Below are 7,924 nucleotides of genomic sequence, written 5' to 3'. Positions count from 1 at the left end.
CAGCCTTCTGTATCTGTGATTCTCCAGAGCATGCAAATACCAACGGTGATTAAGGGACTTAAGAAACCAGGGTATTTTGGTATGAGGTGGGCAGTCCTAGGCCCAGCCCCCTATGATACCAAGGGACAGCTGTATATGAATATAGTGTCATAATTTATAATGGGTGGCATGAGCTATGTGAAGGCAGAGACTAGGTCTAGCAGACATCTCCATGTCTGTCACCTTACACACACCTTCAGTCTCCCACCTATGTCCCCCCATCCTCTTATGTAAGCCTGGCACATGGCACACATATCTGTGCCAGCAGAGAGCAGCAAAGATTCAGGGAATTGGAGATGAGGTATCTATTAGGAGTGCTATGGCCTGTCTGAAGGGGTCAGGTGGCTTTTCTTCAGTGGGGAGGAACCTGAAACACCAACAGAGAGGACAGAGGGCAAGTGGAGATGCACAGTTGGCGTATGGCTCACCAGCATTCCTCACATAAAGGCTGAGACTTCATCTATTTATGTTTAGGGCTCAAGGCCTGGCTCTTTGTAACTGATTAGAAGATATTTTAAATGAATTAATTAACATAATAGCTAATGTTTACTAAGGACTTGGGCTTCCCTGGTGGCTCAGAGGTTAAAGTGCCTGCCTCCAATGCGGGAGACCTGAGTTCGATTCCTGGGTCGGGAAGATCCCCTGGAGAAGGAAATGGCAACCCACTCCAGTACTCTTGCCTGGAAAATCCCATGGACGGAGAAGCCTGGTAGGCTACAGTCCATGGGGTCACAAAGAGTCAGACACGACTTCACTTTCACTTTCACTTTCGCTTTACTAGGAGGTAGTCTCTATGCCACTTTAGTATCTATTATATCTTTTTTAACACATTTTTTATTTTTATTTGTTTTAAAAAATATTTATTTATTTGGTTGCACCAGGTCTTAGTTGCAGGATGCAGGATCTTCGTTGTGGTTGTAAGATCTTTAGTTGCAGCATGCAAACTCAGTTGCTGCATGTCAGATCTAGTTACCTGACCAGAATTGAACCCAGGACTTTTGCATTGGGAGCATGGACCCTTAAGCCGCAAGACCACAAGTGAAGTCTCTCATTATCTCTTTTAATATTTATAATCTTGTGGACTAAGAACTATAGTTATCCCCATTTCTCATGTGAGTAAACTGAGGCATAGAGCATTAAAGTCATTGTGGCCAAGACTACACAGGGAGAAGGGACATAATCAGGACTCAAGTCTAGGAAGTGTGGCTGGAGCGTCTGTGTGCTCATCCACTCACTGGGTAACACTTCCAGAGTGTGAGAGAGAGAGAGGCAGGAGTTCTACCAGGGGAAGTGAGGAGGGTTGTACTGTGAGTGACAAGGCATGTGGACAATCTCTGGGTAAATGGACTGACAAGAGCACATTGAGCATTTCTTACATCAGTTCCCCTCCTATGTCCCACCTTCTCAAAGGAATTGAATGGAGAGATAACAGAGAAAACTTGCAATTGTTTTGTCTTCCAAGCATATCTGGAAATTACCATCCATTATAGCAGGAGCAAAGTCTTGCAGTCACAACAGTACTGCCCTTTAGAGTTACAAAGTGCTTTCACATCCATTCTACAATTTTGACCCTACAACAACTCGTGAGGTCATTAAGAGGAGGCAGTTTTTACTAGAACTACTCTGTACTCCAAAAGCCCCTTAGACTTTATCCATTGCAGTCCTTGCCCTCTGCTTTGTAATTGTTGCCTTATGTGTGGATTTCCCCAATAAAGCATGGTTTATTTGAAAGAAGAAAAGTCTTTCAACTGTATTTTCAACAGATAATACAGTGAGTGACACATGTTATGTTGATGACAAATGAGGAACACCAGGGTTTTGGTTCAGGACCCTTCACCATAGTACTTGCTGAGGATCATTGGGTGTTTGGGGTTAGCATGTGGGGGTGGGGTGGTCTGGCCATGGTAATTGGGACAAGAAAGGGATTACCTTCATTCCCAGAGGTGCCTTGCCCAAAGGACATGCCATGTGATTGGTGGGACCCAGAGAGAGAATGTAAGTTAATAAATGTGAAGACTGGAATGCCCAATAGAGATGTGAGATCTATTGATGATTCTCTCACCTCTGCCCACTTGTAGAAAATGGGGGCAACTCCAGGAAAGTACAGTCACAAGTTCATATCCAACTAATCTGCATGAGACATGACAATCAGCAGAGTCCAAACCTGGCCGAGTAGGCGGGAGGAGAACAAGGGCACACAGAGGAATGTGGGTGTGCTTCCCTCTTTAGGCACTGGACTTGAAGATTTCCTTGTGAGGCTCTGCCAATAGGAGTGCCCTGTGTGGTGTGTAACAAGGGAGCCACTGACCAGTGAAAACATGACACTCTCACTGCAGCTGGTTTCTATGAAGTCTCAAAGCACTACATGATTAAAATTATGTGCATTCCCAGAGACACTTTAACACTAATGTAAACATTTCAGAGTGAGTTCGAAGAACCATTCTAATGAAAATGTTCAAAATTTTGTCAAATTGTGATGAACATGTTAGTGATAAAGGTATCAAGATGTTCTTGCATTTTCTAACCTGAAATTTTAGGCTCTCTATTTCACATTTTAGTATCATGCTTAGTCATTTTACAATGAAAAAATTTAATGACAATTGAATGAAAAATCACACCATAAGAAATGTGACTGCTGTGCTTGCTTTGTGGCTATTTTTGCATAATATACTCTAATTATTGATGTTTTGAAAATAAAATACTATTGAAAGGCTAATTTTAAAATAAGTGAGTCTTAACAATACAGTAATGGTTGAAAGCAATAACCGTTTCTCACTTTCAGATGACATAGATTTCCTTTTGGAAATATACAAGCATTCTATTTTTTAATAAATTTTCTCTTACCTCTCTAGACTGAGGGAATCCTCCTTTCATATTCTTCTCTGCCACTGTACCAATCTTCACAGAAGGCTAAGTCCTGATGTCTTAAGAAATCCCATACCTTTTCTGCTTTCAATTTTATTTTCCAAATAGAAAGAGGGAAATGCCGTGTATCATTCATAATTACCAAACTCTTAATGCTCAGGACACTCACTTGTTTATTCAACTATGTGTTGAAGATCTACTGTGTACCAGGCACTATTTCAGTTCTGAGAATGGAGTTCTGAACACGCAGAGAAAGTCTCTCTTCTTAGAACTCTTAAATTTTAGCATGGTAGATCCTATAGAATGCTGACCTGAAACAGATAGACTGCCTGATATTTCTCTAGCAAAGATGGGTTTATTTAGAAATCAGTAGAAAATTGAAATTTGGGGTCTGCAATCGTGGCAAGCCATGTGCAAGTCCCCACACAGCCAAAGAAGGAGAATGCTTTCAAAAAGAGTAAGGATAATTTGGCAGGGCTGCTCTAAACAAAGTTCATGTCTTTTCACAGGCTGATCCTTGCCAGGGAAGGAAGTCTTTGATTTTCCTCTTGGGCTCTGTTTTCATCTCAGACATGAGAGCTCCCTCTTCTCAACTCTAATTGAGATTTCTATTTATCAATTTTTCATAAAATAAAATAATAAAGCAGGATAAAGAGGTAGGGAGTAAAAGATCAAGCAGTGTTGTTATATCAAGGGGATCAGGAGACTCTCATTAATAGGTAACATTGAGTGAATCTTAAGGAAGAGATAGCCATGTGGGCATCTAGGAGAAGAGCTTTCTTCTACTACAAAGACCTTGAGGTGGGAGTGTGGTGGAGAATTTTAGGAACAATGAGGTGGTGAGTGTCATAGATGTGAACTAAGTTGGGGAAAGAGCTAGGAAAATGTGTCAGAAGGTAGCCAAGGGCTATCATAAAGCCTAACAGGAAACCCTGAAAGGGAGTTTGCTCTTTATCCCAAGTAATATAGGAAACAGCCAGCAAACAGAGAAATGAGATGATCTGATATAAATATCACTCCAGTGATCTAGTGATCTAGAATATCACTCTAGTCTGTGAAGAGTAGATTACAGAGGGCCAAGGTACATGTAAGGAGATTTGTTAGGTAGCTGCAGCAATAGTGCAGGAAGAGATGGTGTTGGCAAAAGTTGGTAAAGGTGATAAGAAGTGATTAAGTTCTTGATTTTCCAAAGTAGAGCCAATGCAATTTTTTGACAATTGGACATAGCACAGGAGAAAGTGGAGTCAAGAATAATTTAAATTTTTTGGCTTGAAAACTTGAAGAATGAGTGACAATTTACTGAGATAAAGATAGATGGAGAAAGAAATAGAAGATAGGGAAGCAACAGTTTGATTTGGTATTTAGATACCTGTTAGACATTCAGATGGAGATGCTGAGTAAGTTGCCGAATATACAAGACAAAAATTAAGGAAACAGTCAGGCCTGGAAATAAAATTGGGCGTTTCAAATCAGGAGGCTGAATGAGATGGACTAAGGAATTGGGATAAATAAAGAAATGAGTAAGTCTAAAGACTGAGGGTTTCCCAGGTGGCTCAGTGGTAAAGAATCTGCCTGCCAAGCAGGAGACATGGGTTCAGTCGTTGGGTCGGGAAGACCCCCTGAAAAAGAAAATGATAACCCACTCCAATATTCTTGCCTGGGAAATCCCACGGACAGAGGAACCCTTACAGTTCATGGGGTTGCAATAAGTCAGACATGACTGAGCAACTAAACAACAATAGCAACAAGGACTGAACTCAGAGACTTTTCAATATTTATAGATGGGAGAAATTTGCAACAAATTCATATAACAGAAGCCTGAGGTAGGAGAAAACCAGGAGAGAACAAAGTTCCATGAGCAAAATTATTCCATGAATATTTGAGGGGGGGACTACTGAATAATAAGTTTCTGCTGCTAAGTTTCACTCTTCAAACATAATTACTTTCTGTTTCTAAAAGCATAAACTTCTTTTAGTTTCTCTTTTCAGTTGTGTCCTAATGGGGCATCCCTAGGATTTTTTTCACTGATCTCATTCCACCCCACCCATGCCCTTTCCCATTTCAAAAAATATTTTCTCTTTATTTTCCCAGAAGCCTTAGCATGGTCATTTCTAGAACAAGAAAAGCCACAATATTCTGATTCTGCTAATAAAATGCTGTGTTACCATGAGGAAAATACCTCTTTGTCTCTTAATTGAACAAGGTCAAAATTAGTAAACAAGTGAGCGCCAAGTTAGAAGAATATCTTGTGTACAATATGGTTGTTTGCTTGAGTCCTGTTCACTGCCTTATTAGTTCTCATACTTTGTCCACAGATTCCTTTGGATTTTCTACATCAGCAGTAATATGATCTGAAAATATGATAATTTGTCTCTCCTCTTACATATATTTTTATTTTTCTTGTCTCAAGAAAAAGTATTCAAAGAAACATTTAAATTTCTCCAAATTCAGCAAAAGGCACAAACCTACAGATTCAATAAACCGAATAAACCCCAAACAGGAGAAACTCAAAAAATATATACCAAAGCACATTAATATCAACCAGCTGAAAACTAACAAAAAAGAAAAAAAATCTTCATAACAGAGAGAAATAACATAAACTACAGCGAAAAGTAATTTAAAGGACTGCTGATTTCTCATCAGAAACTAATATGGGCAAGAGAAGTGGCATAATGTTTTTCAAGTGCTGGAAGAAACGAACTGTCAATCTAGAATTCTATACCCAGGAAATGAAGGTGAAATCAAGACATCCTCAATGTGAGGGAAAACTAACAAAATTTGTCACCAACAGACCTACCATAAAAGAATGGCTAAAGGAATATCTAGAAACAGAAAGAAAATAGAAAGAAACTTGTAACATCAAGCATAAAGAAAGAGCAATGGGAAGAGTAAAAATACATGAGAAAATATAATGGACTATCTTTCTCTATTCTTTCCTTTTTTTTTTTTTTGCCACTCCATGCAGCTTGCAGGATCTTAGTTCCTAACCAAGGATTGAACCCAGCCCTTGCAGTGTAAGCACTGACTCCTAACCACTGGACAAATAGGTAATTTCCTATCCTTCTCCTCTGGAGTTTTCTAAATTATGTCTGATAACTGGAGCAAAAATTACAGCTTTACCTGACATGATTCTCAATGTATGGAGAGGTTTTATTTAAGATATTAAGGAGTGATGGCAAAAGAATCTAGTACAGATAATATTTCTACACATTAGTTGAACTGGTAAATGGATCATAAAGAAAGAAAGGAAATTCCAGAAAAACATATACTTCTGCTTCATTGACTACACTAAAGCCTTTGACTGTGTGGATCACGACAAATTGTGGAAAATTTTTAAAGAGATGGGAATACCAGACCACCTTACCTGCCTCCTGAGAAAACTGTATGTAAGTCAAGAAGCAACACTTAGAACCAGACATGAAACAATAGACTGGTTCAAAATTGAGAAAGGAGTACATCAAGGCTGTATATTGTCACCCTGCTTACTTAACATATACGCAGAGTACATCATGTGAAATGCTGGGCTGGATGAATCACAAGGTTCCAAGGAGAAACATTAACAACCTCAGATAATAAAATGATACCACTCTAATGTCAGGAAGCAAATAGGAACTGAAGAGCCTCTTGACGAGGGTGAAAGAAGAGAGTGAAAAAACTGCCTTAAAACTTCAATGGGGAAAAAGGGGAAACAGTGACAGATTTTATTTTCTTAGCCTCCAAAATCACTGTGGATAGTGACTACAGCCATGAAATTAAAAGGAAAGTTATGGTAAATCTAGACAGTGTATTAAAAAGCAGAGACACTTTTCAGACAAAAGTTCATATAGTTAAAGCTATGGTTTTTCCAGAAGTCATGTACAGATGTGAGAAATGGACCATAAAGAAGGCTGAGCACTGAAGAAGTGATTCTTTTGAACTGCGGTGCTGGAGAAGACTATTGAGAGTCCCTTGGACAGCAAGGAGATTAAACCATTCAATCCTAAAGGAAATCAACCCTGAATATTTGTTGGAAGAACTGATGCTGAGGCTGAAGCTCCAATACTTTAGCTACCTGATATGAAGAGTTCACTCAATGGAAAAGACCTTGATGCTGGGAAAGATTGAAGGCAGGAGGAGAAGGGGATGACAGAGGATGATATGGTTGGATAGCATCACTGACTCGGACATGAGTTTGAGTGAACTCCGGGAGTTGGTAATGGACAGGGAGGCCTGGAGTGCTGCACTCTGTGGGGTCACAAAGAGTTGAACATGACTTAGCAACTGAAAAACAACAACAATGTAAGGCTTTAAGCAGTCATTTAAAAATCTATTGAGATACATTCAACACACACTATCAGTTCAGTTCAGTCGTTCAGTCATGTCCGACTCTTTGCAACCCCGTGAATTGCAATTCCCATGAAGTGATGGGACCAGATGCCATGATCTTAGTTTCAAATCAAAATGGATTTTTTTTAAATTTAAGTAACCTATAGAATGGCCAAGAAAGCAAAACAGAACAAAAAAATCAGAAGAAACCAGAAGCAAAGAGTAAAATGGCAGATTTAAGCCATGATAAATCAATAACTATGTTATATAAACCAATGGAATGGAATAGTGAACCCCGAAATATACACACACAGGTATGATTCGCTGCTTTTTGAAAGAGCTGTAAAAACAAATCAATACAGAAAGGACAGTCTTTTCAATAAATGGTGTTGGAACAGTGGGACAATCACATGTTACGGATACGAGACCCTTGTAGAATACAAGTATTCTGGAACTCTCTTGCTTTTTTGATGATCCAGTAGATGTTGGCAACTTGATCTCTGGTTCCTCTGCCTTTTCTAAAACCAGCTTGAACATCTGGAAGTTCGCGGTTCACGTATTGCTGAAACCTGGTTTGGAGAATTTTGAGCATTAGTTTACTAGCGTGTGAGATGAGTGCAATTGTGCGGTAGTTTGAGTATTCTTTGGCAGTGCCTTTCTTTGGGATTGGAATGAAAACTGACATTTTCCAGTCCTGTGCCACTGCTGAGTTTTC

Source organism: Capra hircus, chromosome 3 (assembly GCF_001704415.2).
Source record: "Capra hircus breed San Clemente chromosome 3, ASM170441v1, whole genome shotgun sequence".
Lineage (NCBI taxonomy): Eukaryota > Metazoa > Chordata > Mammalia > Artiodactyla > Bovidae > Capra > Capra hircus.
Note: the sequence above shows the minus strand (reverse complement) of the source record.